The sequence below is a fragment of the Sphaerodactylus townsendi genome, linkage group LG03 (genome assembly GCF_021028975.2).
Source record: "Sphaerodactylus townsendi isolate TG3544 linkage group LG03, MPM_Stown_v2.3, whole genome shotgun sequence".
NCBI classification, from domain to species: Eukaryota; Metazoa; Chordata; class Lepidosauria; order Squamata; family Sphaerodactylidae; genus Sphaerodactylus; species Sphaerodactylus townsendi.
In genome coordinates this window covers 6,131,082-6,139,401 of record NC_059427.1, presented here as the reverse complement: position 1 = coordinate 6,139,401, position 8,320 = coordinate 6,131,082, and the positions used below count along the sequence as shown (strand labels likewise).

The 8,320-nt window shown below is 49.5% G+C and overlaps 1 protein-coding gene across 9 annotated transcripts in view; it reads left to right on the top strand.

Moving 5' to 3' along the window:
* Positions 1–8,320, top strand: part of LOC125428537 (zinc finger protein 436-like) — a 774,209-nt gene that overhangs the window by 260,797 nt on the left and 505,092 nt on the right. The gene's annotated exons all lie outside the window — the stretch shown is intronic.

Below are 8,320 nucleotides of genomic sequence, written 5' to 3'. Positions count from 1 at the left end.
CACCCCCGGACATGTATTTAAAATCTTTGACACTTTTTGTATGCCAAGCAGATGCCAAATCTATGGGAGAGAGGGAATGGAGAACTATCCTCTGGCTTTCTGATTTATGCTGAGTGAGTGATAACAGTCCGAGCACACTGCCAGTTGCACCATCCTGTACTCGAAAAGTCCTCTAACCAAAAAGATTTAACTACCAACAATCAGTTCATTGACAGTCACTTGGCTCCATTCTCTCATCTGTAAGTAGAATGTGAGCTGCACTGGCCAGTATTTGAGGTTCCCAGTCTTACAGGGGAAGTTATTCTGAAGCAGCAGTAGATGTCTTACCTTATCAATATACTCCTCACTTGCATCAGAGCAGAACTGAGTTTGGTTTCACTTCATGTTTGGTTTCACTTCAGCCTCCTAAGCATAGAATTCTTCAGTTATAACAGCAGGGTTGGAAACAGTGTTGGAAGAAACTTTGGAGGCCTCCTAGTCCAGGCCTTAGGTCAGTGCAAGAGTTGGCAACCTAGAGAGCACTCTCAGGAGGGCTCCCAGTCAGACTTTGACCAGAGGTAGACATGCTTAGTTTCACCAGGGTTGCCACTATGGTACAACAACATACCAAGAAGAACTTCTGGGCAGGGAGGATGATCCAAATACCATGAAGTCTGACTCCCTCTCATCCATATATGGGGGGAGGCAAGAATACCTATTCCCCAAATCAAATCAGCCGCACAACTCATAACAACATTTTCTCTTTGGAGGAAGAACACACCCCTTCCATAGGAAACTGTCTACATGGCTCAAGCCAGTGAGCCCAGCCAGAAACTTCTCAGTATCTTCAGTAAAATAAAATGTGGGCTGTATACAACTGAAGATCACTCCTTAAATGCAAAAAAGTCATGCTGCCAACTCTGGATTGGGAAATTCCTGGGAATTTGTGACTGGAGCCTGGGGAAGGTTTGGAGAGGGACCTAAGTGGGGCACAATACCAAAGATTCCACCTTGTGTGAGAGCCACACATTGGAGTGACGCTTGCAGGGCAAGTGCTCCAAACTTCAGAAGGGTCACCACCAAAAAGGCCCCATCCATGGAGAACAACCACCTTTGGATATAGGAGCACTTTGAGGAACAGGGGATTGGGTGCCTGTATCTCAATCTTCAGAGGCGCTGCGAAAGCATGGCGATACACACTGGAATGAGATGCTTGCATGCAGGGGAGGTTGTGGTGGAAAGGTTTGCATGCAGTGGAAAGTGCAGCGGAAATCTCAGGGAGGCAGAAAAGAGATGCAGTTCTCTGGGAGAATAGAAAAGGTCCCACTTGATGTCCAGGAGCTAAAAAGCAAATAGCATTCTGATGAGCTACTGTGAGTCTGTCTAGGCACATTATTGTGATAGATGGGTCTTGGACTAATCCACATGCAAGTTGATCCATTGTGAATCTGATTCTGCCCCAAAGAGACTCAGTTGGTCTCTTCCAGAATCTTCCACAGTGCATGAAAGTTACCTTTTCATCTGTGTAAACTTCCAAAAGGGGCTGATATCTGGCATCCTTGTTCAGAACTGGGATTAAAATGGCAGCAAAGCTGTGGTAGAGACATAATGAAGATGATCCAAGTAGTCATTCACCAGAAGATGACATGAGAACAGCCTCCATCTTTTGCCCTGGAATAAAAGGAGGCCAAGAGAACACAAAAGGGTGCAAAAATGGCCTCAGCTCCTCTGGTGGGGAGTTGGCTCCCTCCTCCAAGAAAAAAAAAAACTTAGGGGTGTAGTTTTCGAAAGTTCTGAGAACTCTCCAATTCTGTCTCCCTTAATGCTGAAGAGCCCATCTTCAGCCATTTATAGATCATGTTAGATTATCTTTTAGGGCCTGTGCTTTTAATTGGATGAGTCAGGGAGGATGTAGATGGGCTCATAGAGGAAGAAATGTTTCCAGATGTTGCTACTAAGTCATATAATTCATTTGCTATTAAACTGTATGATTCAAGCTTAGGTTTCCATTTTAGCCATTTAGTTTGGCTGATTTTTTTTCAGTAGTAGGTGGTTTTGCCTTTGATTATGGGTGTTGGTTCTACTCTGAACATTTGTGATTTCTATATTATTTGTGTACTGAGGAGTACACTCATGGCAGTTATTGGATTGAAATGATCCCTGAATGGACCAGGCACCCTCCTGTAGCTTTCCAGCGTCAGCTCCATTTCCACCAGCATCGAAATCAGATCATCTTTAGTTGGGTCTAACATGGAAGGACTCCCCATTTCTAGGAGGAAATAAACTTCCCTGAAGCAGAAAGGGGCTTCTGCTGCCAGCTCCCCTCCTCCCCTCCTCCTTTCCACGAAGCTCAGTGAATCTGCGCCAGGGATGGGGGTGGGGCGGGGAAGGCGATTCTTCCTGCTTCCAGACGTAATTCAAGGTTTGGAGAGGGTCTCCCCCTTCCCCAAATGTTTTAATTCCCCACCAGCTCTCTCCCCCTCCTAGTTCTCCTGGCCCTCGCCCAAAGCAAATGCAAAGCCCGTTTGCAGAGAGAAGAAAAACAGAAACGAGGTTGGGCTCTCTGCTTTGCATCCCCGAGGAAGGGGCGACGCTTCTCTTCGGCAGGCGGTTCCCCTTCCCCAGATGCCTGTCTTCTCCAGCGAGCACGAAATCCTGGAGGAGTCGGCTGCCAGGGAAGGTGGGAGGCATGTCTTTCTTGCCCGCCCTGGACAGCAGGACCAGCAGCTCCTTCCAAGTGCGTAAAGGGGGATCCGCCGGGGCGGGGGGATCTGGGCATCTGGGATGGATGAAAGGGAAGGGAGGTGAGAGGCGTCCCGATCAAGGGTGGCCGTTCCACTACAAGCCTGGGGAAGGGACTACTCGGTCAGGTAAGCCTCCCCACTGTGCAGAGCACTCTGAGCCGACATTTTTTCAGGGTGAATAGGAGATTGTGGAGGAGTTGGCGCGGTGGGGCGGGTTCCTGAGTCAAGGAATGGCAGGGAGAAGAGAGGGCTAGAAGAGGGATCGGTTTGAAGGCAAACCCGGCAGGTTCTCTCCAGGACGTGGGGCTGGTTCTAGAGCACAATCGGATGAGGGGCAGGGGAATCCATGCCCAGCCCTCCCTTAGGAGAGGAGAGGAGAGGAGTAAGCGGTTGAGGGGCAGTCGCGGGATTTGCACTGGGAGCCTGGACACACACATACACTGCAGGGTAACCAGCAAGTGGCTTGGGGAAAAGTCCAGAGTGGCCATGGGCGCCATTATTATTTCTTGTACAATGTCTACCTATAACCATCACTTTCTTGAGAGCATTCTTCATGGAGGCCAGTGGGACCAGTTATGATCAGGATGTTACTACAGGAGGAGTCTTTCCTCCCATGGATGTTACTACAGGAGGAGTCTTTCCTCCCATGTCAGCAAGTTGCAAATATCTGCATCTTCTATAACTCTACTGGGTAACAGACCAATCTCATAAGAGGACCGTGACTGAATTGTTAGGTCAAAGCACAATATATGGATGGTGTAAATGAAATGCCTCAGTCTTTGTACTTGGAGAATAAAGATAAAAATTTGAGGAAGTGGCCAGACAGATAAAGGAGAGACCAGGACCAACTGGTTGCATGAATAAAGTGACCATTTGTGTCAAAATGCAAAGTACAAGCAGAATGGATCCCCCCATCAAAAAACACCATATGCACAAAATGACCATAATTTGAGTTGAATGACGTACAAGGGTCTGACTGGGAGCACAAATGGCTGACCATTTTCAAGTCTGGCTTGCATTTTCCGCTGGTTGCTGCTAGACAATTGTCAGAATGCCTCTCTGAACACACATAGTATTACCTCCGCGAATAAAATAAAAAAAGAAGCAATAATTTTATTTTATATTATTCCTTGTTTATTTAGTCATAAAATGTTTAGATAGTTTTTTAAAGTCTCCATCATGTATGTGAGAGTTGAAGGCATCCAGACCTGACTCAGGAAGCTACACCCTCAGCCTCCCAATGTTTCTACAATTTAATACATAAAGAGACTCATGAGCCATCACGAAGGGTGCAGGACTTGTGACTGTTTTATCAGTTGCAACCAGAGGTGGGATTCAGGGGGTTCCGAAGGTTCTGTAGAACCTGTTGTTAAAATTTAAAATATCACTTTTTAATACTTAAAATATTTTATTAAGTATTAAAATATTAAAAATATTAAAATATTAAAAATATTTAAATACTTTTTAACAGTCATTATTTGAATCCCACCACCATCAGAACCTGTTGTTAAAATGTTTGAATCCCACCACTGGTTGCAACCCAGAAGAACACCAATCGTGTTCACTACCACCCTCTTTGTCCCCTAAGCAAAGGATTAGTCAAGCAAGAAGAGTTCAAGGCAGGAGCCTTGGGCTACAATGAAGTCATCACAGCTAGGAACACCTCTGCCCCACCTCTGGATCACCTTCAACAAATAAAACAAAGACTTTTTACTTTGAATTTTGCCCCTATTAATTGCTTTACATGTGCTTTTGTGGGGGCGTTCATTTTAGTAGAGTGTTCCTGCATTTAAGATTCTTGGGTCTGTCGTCATTTCCATTGAGAAAACCCTGCCTTCTTGCTGGGCCTGGCTTGCTGCCGCCTGGTTGGTACTGTTTCGGTTAGGCACTATCAAATGTTACTTTGGCAACATAGAGCTTTTTTCCTTTGTGAGGAGAGTCTCTTTGGATAAGGATTCTGCTCTGTAGCCTTTCAGCATCAGCAGACAGACAGCCCTTTCTCCTCTGACGGGCCTTGGGAGAGACCCCAGGAACGAGCGTGAGTAGATTTTAGGGGGGGGGGTTGGGCAGCCACATACCCACCCACCCCTGGAGGCATGACCTCGCCTCCCCAAGCCTTGCCCTTGGCCTCAGTGCTTATAAAAGCAGCTCTCTGAGGCTGGGATGGCAGACTCCCCTGCCCCTGCCTCGGCTGCTCTGCCTCCCCCCCCCCTCACCTCAAAAGGGCTGGCCCCAGCCAGGTAGCTCCTCTTCTGCCTCCCCTCCCTGGCAGAGGTGTAGCTAGGGGAAAGCGGAGCCTGGTGCAAAATCGGGAGTTTTGCCCCGCCCCCATGAGTTGGCCACTGTGATGCTGGAATCCCACCCCAAATAGCATCACTTACCCATTGTGTTAAAACTAAGCAGCCCAAATTCACCTTTTTTAGAAATCCACCTCAAAGTGGGAGAATCTTGGGTCCCAGTTAAAAGCAACATTAGAAAGTAATGCTGTTTTAAGGGTGGATTCTCCCCACCCTGAAAACAGCATCATTTTCAAATGTTGAAACTGGGGACCTCAGATTCCTCCCTTTTAAATCCATGCCAAAGGGGGGTGGATTCCAAAGGGGAGACTCTAGGGGGAAATTTGGGGGGGTGCATATCAGGGGTGCAATTGTGAAATCCCCTAGCATAAACCAAACTTTCAGGGTATCTTTAGGAGACTCTCCTAATGATACTAACCAAATTCGGTGAAGTTTGGTCAGGGGGTCCAAAGTTATGGACTCTCAAAGCAGTGGTGTAGGAGCAGCAGTGACGTAGGAGGTTAAGCGCTTGTGTATCTAATCTGGAGGAACCGGGTTTGATTCCCCCGCCTGTCAGCCTGAGCTGATGGGGAGGCTTATCTGGGGAATTCAGATTAGCTTTGCCTACACTCCCACACACTTCAGCTGGGTGACCTTTGGGCTAGTCACAGCTTCTGGAGCTCTCTCAGCTCCCACACTACCTCACAGGGTGTTTGTTGTGAGGAGGGAAGTGCGGCAAGGTAGGACAAGCCCCTTTGAGTCTCCTGCAGGAGAGAAAGGGGGGATATAAATTTAAACTCTTCTTCTTCTTCTTCTCAAAGATGTCGCCCCCATCTTCTATTAGCTCCCATTGGAAACAATGGGGAATGGGCACCCCCTTTGAAAGTCCATAACTTTGGACCCCCTGGACCAAACTTCACAAAACCTGGGTGATATCAGTAAGAGACTCTCCTGATAATACCTCCCAGGTTTGGCGGGGCCCAAAGTTATGGACCCTCAAAGTTATGGACCCCCATCTTCTATTAGCTCCCATTGGAAACAATGGGGATGGGGAGCACCCCCCTCTGGGGGGTCCATAACAACAAACCTGGGTAGAATCATCAGGAGAGTCCCCCCCCCCCAAAACCCTGAAATTTTGGTGCTGCCTAGCAAAGCTAGCCCTGCAACTGCACCCCTGCAGGCCAAAAAAAAAACACTGACAAATTTAAAAATTCAGAAACGGCAGGTGGTTTTGGACATGTAATGGGGGGGGGTTGAACCCAAGGAAAAAAACCCCATACCTACGTCCTTGGAGCCAGAGACACCCCCCAGTTCAAGAGGCAGTCAGAGCCTCCCCCCCCCCCAAAGTCCTCTTTCACTTGGCTCTGCTTCTCTAAGGAACAATTAAGAACATACCAATATCCCTGCCACCAACCCTCCACAGCGTTGCCCAGTGGGTTCAATTCTCAAGTCAGGGAGCAGCTTTGAGAGGGTGGTTGGTTAGGCAGGGACAAAGGAGCAAAAGGCAGAGGTGGGGATTCACTCAGTTCCAAGTATGGCTGCCACCAACCCTTCAGGCTATCTTGACCAATCCTCTAGAAGCCATTCCATGGGTCTTAACAAGAAACCAACCCTGTAAGGTTGCATGCTCACAAGATGCGTCCCCTCCCCCCAAAAATGGCTTCTGTAGCTGTAGCTAACTTGGGCCAAAACACTAGATCCAGATTGATGCCTGCTGAACTCTGGAACAGACCAAAGTATAATTCAATTCATTCATTAAATTATAATTCAATTCATTTATTGTTCAGGGATATACAAAAATGGGCCTCTGCTGCCAGCTCCCCTCCTCTTCTGGGGCTCCCAAGAAGCTCAGTGAATCTGTGAGTGAGGAGGGGGGGGGGTGGACTGGATCCTGCTTGGGAGAGGCTCGAAAGGCGGAGAATTAGGCGAGGCTGGATACCAGGGAGGTAAAATCTTCCCCCAGATATCCCCCCCCCTTAAATGTTTTCCTCTTGGTCTCCAGCCATTTCCCTTCCCTTTCCCTGCCTCCTCATCTACAGTTCATCAACAAGCTTTGTCCCTCCCCCACCCAAGTGAAACGCAAAGTCCGTTTTGGAAAGGGTGTGGGAGTGAGGTCCGCTTGCACTCCAAAATGCTTTGTTCTGCCTCGCCCTCGCTGTGCTGCTCTCCGACCCACAGGAAGGGAAGTCATAGAGCCTGAAACCCCAGAGAGACCGCAAGGAAAGGGGGCGGGGAAGCCATTTCCTTCCTTCGGCCTTTGCTGGACCATCAGCTGCCCCTTCCCGGTGCAGTCAGCAGGGATGGGGATGCGGGGCTGGGAAATGTGGTGTGCGTGGAGAGGCGGGGGAGAGGCGGACCCCTATCCAGGAGAGACGCCCCACTGCAAAGCCTGGCGGTGGTCTGTTCCCTCGTGTGCCCCTCTTTCCCGCCTCCTTCCCCTCTCCTCTCTCCACAAGGCTGGGGGGGGGAGGGTGAGATGATGCAGCCCCTTCCCTGGTGGCACATTCTTCTGGAGGCCTCTGGTTGCTTTGGCATTTGGAAGGAGAGGGGCGAGAAAGCAGCGGAGAGTCTGGACGAGTTCGTCTTGGTGGGGAGGGGATTGGGAGTGGAGGAAGGGTGGGGAGACGCAGAGGGGCCTGGATTGGGGAGGGTCGTTGTTTAGGGACAGACCCCCCCCCCTGGCTGCTGCTCTTAGAGGCGAGAGGCTGGCTGCAGAGGAGGCATCTGGGTGGGCAAGGGGAGAATATGCCCCCCAGCATAGGGAGAGGAGTGAGCAAGGGGACCGCCAGTTCCGGGATCTTCTCTGAGGCATTCGGTGTTCTTGCAAACGATGCGCATTCAAACGGCGCAAAGGGCGTCCCTCCATGCGGGAGAGCAAAGCCCCGTGCAGAGAGCAAAGAGCTCCAGGGGACAAGACGAGGGTCTCCAGGGGAGAGAAATGATGCTTCTGAAGCCAAAATCTTCGTATTGAGGGCCAGAGGAGGGGATTGAAATGTTGGGGCAGGACCTGCTAGGCAGGACCCAAAGGAAGGGGGGAGCAGTGAACTAGGAGAAGAGCCCCCCTTTCACCCAGTTCTCACCCTGCCTTGCTATGCTCGAAAGTCGCTCTTTGTACAAAAGTAAGGTGCCTCCAAAGAAAGGTGGGAATGCAGACCTGCAAAAGACATACACACAAAAGGGACCTTCTAGCGGCTTTAGATTGAGGAAGGGGCTGATGGGTCAAGATTGAGAAGATTTGGGGGGGGGGAGCCCACCCATTCCTCTTCCCCCTCTGCTTCTTGGCAGTCAGTTCCCAGCCATCCTTTCCTTCCTTTCACCTCA